The 7,914-nt window shown below is 42.9% G+C and overlaps 1 long non-coding RNA gene across 1 annotated transcript in view; it reads left to right on the forward strand.

The window, feature by feature from the left end:
• LOC146801900 (uncharacterized) overlaps positions 1–6,924 on the forward strand; it is a 111,722-nt gene extending 104,798 nt beyond the window's left edge. Inside the window, exons 2-3 of the long non-coding RNA XR_014968078.1 lie at positions 5,468–5,658; positions 6,801–6,924. This is a non-coding gene — a long non-coding RNA (uncharacterized LOC146801900). The remainder of the gene's footprint in view (positions 1–5,467; positions 5,659–6,800) is intronic.
• The last annotated feature ends 990 nt before the right edge of the window (positions 6,925–7,914 follow it).

The raw sequence follows: 7,914 nt of genomic DNA on the forward strand, positions 1-7,914 counted from the left end.
AATCACCTTAGAACACACCACAATTCCTAGAATAAGTATGGTACCATTAACACATGAATTCCAATGTATCTAAAGTCTGTTATCACCATTTATAGTTCTCCTTTTGGTGACCCTCAAACCCTTCTATTCACTAAAATGCATTTCAATGGGGTGCTATCATGTATATTGTTCCCAAGATGGCTGCCAGCAATTTCAGGATGAAGTGCTGACAACCAATCAGATCTCACGATGAGATGTGTGGTTAGGCTCCGCCCAGATATCAATATTTGTTTATTTTTTAATTTCTTAGAAGCTACTGAATGGATTTACACAATTTAAAAAAAAAACAAGATTTCTAGACCAAGACCTACCTTTATACCAAATTTGGTGTAATTCTGTTCAGCAGTTCGGGCTGTGACCTGTTTCAAAATTCCTATGGTAATTAACATGGGGAAAACGCGCTTTGAGTCCCCCCTTTTTTTCTCTGCCCCCTCTTAACAAATCACCCCAAAACATTCAACACAGGAGCTGACCGGTCCGCCCCATTCGTTTTTTGAAAATTTTGCGAAGATTCATCAACCGGCGCCAAAGATATTGGCAAAAGAAAAAACGCTTTTTGAATAGAAACTAGATCCTAACTATAACTACCTACTGCCGACAGCCAGTAGGTAATTTATATATATATATATATATATATATAGTTGAGCTAACTATAACTATATTACCTACTGGCGGTCGCCAGTAGGTAGTTATAGTTAGGACCCCTTTTCCATAGGAAATCCGCAACATTCTATTTTGAATAACTTTGGCGCCGGTCAACGAATCCTCGCGAATTTCTCAAAATAGGTGGGGCGCTACGCTACGCTCCTACCCTGAAAGTCTCGGGGGGATTCGTCAAGCGGGGGCTGAGATAAAAGGGGGGTCCCAAAACGCGTTTTTCCCATGCATTTTTCCATAGGACCTTTAGACAAGGCTACAGCCCGAACGGCTGAACAGAATTACTAGAAATTTGGCAGAGAGGTAGTCCTCAGGTCAAGGAAGTGCCTTTTGTAGGTTTGGTGTAAATCTGTTCAGTAGATTCTGAGAAAATAGCCTTTAAATCAATATATATATCTGAGCCAGCTTACGGTACGCTTACCGTAAGCTTACCGTACGCGTACGGTGGCGTGCGCGAGCGCGATTCTGATTGGCTGTTACATCTAAGTAAACATTCGAATCGGTCGAAACCAGGAAGCGGCGGCCGCCATTTTCTCTCTCGCACTCTGAGGGGGGGGCTGTAAATAAAGGCAAAAAACATATAAAGGGGCTGTTTAGACAGCGCCCATGCACATAGCCATGTTAGTTGAGTCCTCAAAGGCCAAAAACGGTAAATTTTTATTTTTTCAAAATTTCGCCGATTACGCTTACCGTACGCGTACGGTGCGCTTACGCTAAAAATTTTAATAAAAAAAAAAACCACTCTCTGTGCATGGCATATTATTGTCATCACTTACAAATTAAATTTAACAGATTACCTATCACAAGGAAGCGCATAATATGTCCTCCATGTGCGCACGGTGCGTAACGTGGGCACGCGGTGCGCGTAGCGCACTGCGTGCCCACCTTGCGTGTATGGCACTAACTGCGTAAAGTGGGCGCGCGGTGCGCGAAGCGCACCGTGCGCGCACGGAACGAACTGCGTTAAGTGGGCGTGCACGCCACGAATGGCGTAAAGTAACTTAGCATTTAAAAAAACGTACAAATTCACTGAAAAAACCATAGGTTTCACACACGTTATAGTTAGGAATTAGCATTTAAAAAACCTTGCAAATTCACTGAAAAAACCATAGGTTTCAGACATGTTATAGTTAGCGGAAATTTTACTGATAAAAAACCAATGAAATTCCCCCGTTATAGTTAGTGCAGGCAACTATAACTCACGCGACCGCAATCTTCTGCTGATGACATATGTGTCTTTATGAAAAAAAAATATTTCTAATATATGTATAGCTAAAAATTTATGGAAGAAGACATGGGCAAATAAGTGTCTAAATACAGTATTAGCATCAGCAGAGGATTGCGGTCGTGTGAGTTATAGTTGCCTGCACTAACTATAACGGGGGAATTTCATTGGTTTTTTATCAGTAAAATTTCCGCTAACTATAACATGTCTGAAACCTATGGTTTTTTCAGTGAATATATATATAGTTGAGCTAACTATAACTCGCGCACCCGCAATGCACTGGTGATGACGTCACATATTACATCACTCATGACATGGTCAGTGACATCACTGATGACATCTCAAATGACATCACTGATGACATCACTGATGACATCATCCAGTGAATGTGTGTTTCTGTAAAGTTGAAATATTTTTCATATATCTCTATGCCAAGGTGTTTTGAAGAAAGAGTGAATTTACAAGTCTCTGAATGGATTATTTAGTAGGTGCGTGACTGACTGTATAAGTGAGTAATTGAACATGTGTTACTGAATGTATTTGTTAGTGACTAAACTGTGTGAATGTCTGTATTAGTGTCTCAGTTGGTGTATAAGCGGCTGTCTGAGTATTTGTATGGGTGCCTGAGTGTCTGTATGGGTGGGTGCGGGGGTGTGTGACTCTGTGCATATATGTCTGAGTGGGTAATTCACTGGTTGTATGGATTAAAAAGTGCATCTGGGAAGGGCTGTATGGGTGAGTTAGTGTGTGTATGGGTGTGTTGGTGAGTGAATGAATGTCTCACTGGTATATGTGTGAGTAACTCATATGTTTTATATGTGAGTGTTGGAGTATATAAATGACTATACGTGAGAGTAAGATATTTGAAGAGTGGGTGTATAAAAGAGTGTCTGCTTGTATCAGTTATTGTATAAGACAGTAAGTATGTGTTAGTATCTGCATAAATAAGTGATGTGGTGTGTGTATAAATAACACTTTTGGTGTGTATCACTGTATACATGAGTAAATGCCTATGTGATTGATTCTTTGCATGACTGACTAGGTGTGTGAGTAACTCTATGGATGAGTGGCAGACTGTGACTGTATGTATAGGTGTATGAGTGCATATTATAGTACTGTATTGATGAGTAGCTGCATGTATAAGTGAGTGGATGTGAGTGTAGACCTATGAAATAGTGGGTGGCATGTAGTATCTGGCATTGTTGTGTGTATGGTTTTAAAAATAGTAGTCTGTATTTTAGAGTGTGTTTATCAAAGTTTAGATGAGGCCATCAATATGTGCATCAGATTATCACGTGGATGATGTCATCAGTGATGTCATCAGTGATGTCATTTGAGATGTCATCAGTGATGTCATCAGTGATGTCACTGACCATCAGTTTTTTAAAATGTTAATGTATAAAACCTATATTTTTTCTATTTTTTTGCAATATTTTGAAACTCTATTATCCTTTTTTTTTTGTTTGAAAAATTATGTAATTTTTTATATCTTCCCCAAAAAGTATGTATATATATATATATATATATTTTTTTTTTAGAAAACTAGACTCCCATACCGGTAGTGTACCGAGCTCCATCACCACGCCAATCCTATCCGTGATATTGCAAAACTCGTCATATCCGACGGCTTCGTAGCTCCGTGTCCCGCCTAAAATCATATACGTATAAGGTCACGCCAGCTCCTAGTTTGTTATGCGACGGCTGCGCGGTACCAATACGCGTGTTACATCATCTACGTATAGGGTCGCTCCGCCCTTGCGTTCCATATGCGACGAGTGCACGCTGCCAGGCCCTGTGTTACGTCCTAGACGTATGGTATCACGCCGGGTATGCCATTCCCTCATTTATTTTTTTATGTCTCCAAACTATATCTAAATAAGTTTAAAGTGTATATGAGAGCAAGCGATAATCTAAAATATTTTCCACATTTATATATTTCTAACTGTAATAAACTCAAAATCGCATCGGGTGCGGCCTCCTTGCGCGCTTGGTGCGCGCTTGCCATGTGACCTTAAAAAAAAGCTTTTGATTGGTTCATAACATTTCCCATTGTAACAGTTGGAGGATCCCACCCATTTTTGTCATTCTCTCTACACCATTTGATGAGAGACACCTCTTCTGCTTACAGAGCTTTTTTGAAAACTTTTTTGCTGTGTACACATATCTTATAGTACACACAACATGCAACGATCAAATTGATCAATAATCATGCTCTGTACAGTAGCCTTCCACGTGTGATAGCCATGCATCTGAAACGTTACATCAAAAAACAAATGTGTGTTACACGATGCCCCTAGTGTGTGTGTGCGCGCATTATTGTGCTGCCTTTCGGCCTGGGTATTGGTGGTTTGTAGGAGTATCATCAGCCATGGGCCGCGTACACATCCTGGACCTAGATCACAGGTGACAAACAGTAAAGAGTAATGTATAGATTTGTGTTGCAGTATGCTCTGTTGTCAGGCTTTACCAGTATAGTAGTGTGTCATATGTGAGACTTTCAGATTCCTGTTTGACATGCATTGCTTGACTGTAATGAGCATTGTCACTGTGTATGACGTAGCCTCACTGCTGATCCTCCCTCCATTCGAGCATGTTCACATGTGTGCGCTTCGCGATAGCAACACTTTCAATAATACCGCACACCATTAACATATGTGTCTGCGTATATCCAAAAGTTTGACAACGACATGTGATGTTGTCCATTCAAAGTTTTCGGACAGCATCTCATTAGCGATAGTTGCCGCCCTCCCGGTACATGCTACATTAATGTAAATTGCGGATTGTGCGATGTCAAAACTGCAACTGGGACACACACATAAGTACACTTCCTGCCCAGGAATAATAATTCTGGCCTGGCGTACGCAAACCCAGCCCACTTTCGTACGTATAAATAGGTTCTTCCACACTGCTTCAGGTGATATGGTCGCATCCACCTCGCATATCACAATCCGCAATAAAAAAAGTGATCCATGAGATGAACATCATCCTAGCAATCAAAACTACATCTGAATTGTGAATCCTGCTGGCCGTCGTGTTTGGACCCAAACCAATGACAACAGGTGATCAGTGGGGCCTGGGTGCACAGGGGCTGCAATTGAGCGCGGTGCAGCAGAAGGGATGTGATCTCTGGCCTCATTCAGTCACATTTCTGTCTCATTTTAAGGACCTGCTGGACCGTACTGTAGGCCTGAGCCTGCGGGCAGCGCTGCCCTAAAGACATGTGGCGTTGGCTTTTGGGGCACTGTAGTGAGCTGATTACTAAGTGTACATGCACACAGGCTTGCCCAACTGCATTGCACATGCACATTATCCTTCTAGCATGTGCTCTGTTCCTTTGTATGTGAACGTTGGCATTATATATTATTATTTACCCTTGTGTATTCTCGTGCACTCCAACTCCTCTTTGAACCACGATTACCACTAACAGTTGGTAGATCGTACTTCAAGAAGGAAGGATGCACTTAACTTGTGTTCTCTCTTAAGCTTGAAATAAACCTTCATTTACCTTAAGACGTTTCCACCATTATATTATTTCTACCTTTTCAGACACTGAGTTAGTTGCACGAAAAAGCACGCAGCAGGTGCTCAACCGGTGCTGATGCTCTGGCCTTTCTGAAGCCTTCCATCGTGGTATCAAGACACCGTCCCCGACTGGAGACTTGCTCAACCACCCTGAGAGCAGCACCCCGGAGTTGGAGCTCGCACCGGCACGTTGTTGGACACACCGGTTGTGGCAGGTGAGCAGTGAAGCCTCGGTGCGCAGGAGCTGCAATTGAGCACAGTGTGGGGGAAGGGGTGGGGTGCAGCAGCCTGGGTGCTCAGGTGCAGACAAGCGATGTTGTCGTAGATAATAATATAATCTTTGGCCTCATTCATATCTCTGTATTATTTGAAAGACTTGCTGGATTGCACTGTTTCTCGCAGACCCCAGCATCCCAGACACACGGATGACGGGAGGTGAACAGTGAGGGCTGGGTGCAGTAGACTGACGCTCTGTCTCCTCCTCCCTCTGTTCTTTTGACTCTCCCTCCACTTCTCCCTTCCACCCACTTGCTCTCTGTCCCATTCTCACTTTCTTCCTTTCATTCTGACTACCTTTCTTTTTAGGTCTCGCCTACGCAGTGCGCATGCACTGCATAGGAGACCTTTAGTTGTCGTGCAGCTCTTTTTACAAAGCACATACTCCTGTTTGTGGCGGCATACGGCTTACGGTAGTGCGCAGCCACGTACCACAAGCACGAGTATGTGCTTTGAAAAAGAGCAGGATGCTTTTTTAAATGTTCTTTTAGCGCGCACACGAGCACACAACTCCCGGGCTTGTTATTTCATTGTATTTATTTTGATGTTTTAGAGCGCCTAAGTGGCGCCTTACGAGAACTTCAGGGCGCGTGCTGGTGTTGCCTCTTTTATGATGCCAGCTCATGAGCGCAGCTTAAGGCTGCCTCTGGTCTCTTACGGTGAGCCAATGGTGGTGAGTTTTAGGGATAGGAACCTCATACTGTGAGCAGGAGCCAGTGTCACTGGGCAGGGTGCCTTGGGTCAAAGAGCAAGGAGCCTTTAGTTTTGTGCAGAGGGCGGTTGCTTGAAACGTACAGTGCACAGGGCTTTAAGTGAGCCGGGTCCCTCCTGATCGTAGACCTGCCAGCAATTAATAAGTATTTGCAATGCAATAGGTCTCGCATTTACGCGAGTTTGAGCTATTGACAATGCAAATAACAAGGCCTTTTATTTTTGTTTTCGTTTTTAAAACATCAATAAAAGGCATTGCCATTTATAATGCCACTAGCTTAAACTCACGTTAATGCGAGACCTATTGCATTGCAAATGCTTGTTCTCTTGGACATGGCACACATACTTATGTTTCTTTTTTCTCTTGCAGGTTTTGTACACTGCTTCCAGAGGAGTCCTACCCACTTCTTTCATGTTTTACTGTTGTTCGAATAAAGTTACGTTTCCATTTATTTGTGTTGTTTTTAATAAAAGTAATTTTTTTTACCAATAAATAAGTGAGTGCATGGGTCGTCTTTTTCTGACAACACTTGTCTGTAGTTTATTGTGAAAATCGGTGGTTGATAGTAGGTTATTAGGAAAAACATTTTTAATTTTTGCGGTGCACTTACCAAATATAAACCAACAGACTATTACATAAATGAAGCCTGGGTAATTCTACAACGGCAAGGGTTCTATGAGTGTATCACTTTATAACACCATGAGTACTGCCCGTGTGATTTCAGAACCAATAAGGCACTGCCTAGGGTCACCGAGGCTTCAAGGACTGGCAAGGGTCACCCTGCATATTTAAGTAAAGCCCCAGAGGTTTCCAATCCCCGTTCTTGAGTTGGCCTCAAAGCCCCCCGAACAATTCTTAAACAATACCCGGGGAGCTGTGGATCCCCTAGTCTGCGAAACGTCTCTGTGCCCTCCCGTGCCTAATTTACATGTGAGAGTAAGGTCCCCGTGCTGCAGAGACCCTGCAATATAATAATAGCATTGGCCCCGGAACATTACCCACCAGTGGGCTCATTTAAATGAATGGGTGAGACCCCGCTTAATTTTTTTTCTCTATTATTACCATCCGTATCCACTTTATTAAAGCGATACAAGGATTTCCTCCTCTCGCTTCAACGAGGCAAACACAAATTTACTATCACAGGGTGGAAGAAATGCTACCGCCTTGTAATAGCAAACATAAATGTCCCGCGGATGCACTTCTTGGGACATTGTATGACCTGCGCCTGGGAGGTGGCGCTCCATAGGGCCATGCTGCATTGGTTAATGCATGACTACAGAATTAGTATAAACGCATACTAACACTACTTGCACACGTGTAGTACAGCAACCAGAGTGTAGTGAAGAGGCAGAGGAAGCCCAAAATCAAAAAATATAAATCCTACCAGAGGTAGGATCACATAGTTCGATCAGCCGACGACCCTGGGATGAGTAGAAACAGCTTCACCAAGAAAACAGGTCTTCAGCAGAACGCAAGCAAGCTC

This window comes from Triturus cristatus, chromosome 8, assembly GCF_964204655.1.
Source record: "Triturus cristatus chromosome 8, aTriCri1.1, whole genome shotgun sequence".
Classification (NCBI taxonomy): domain Eukaryota; kingdom Metazoa; phylum Chordata; class Amphibia; order Caudata; family Salamandridae; genus Triturus; species Triturus cristatus.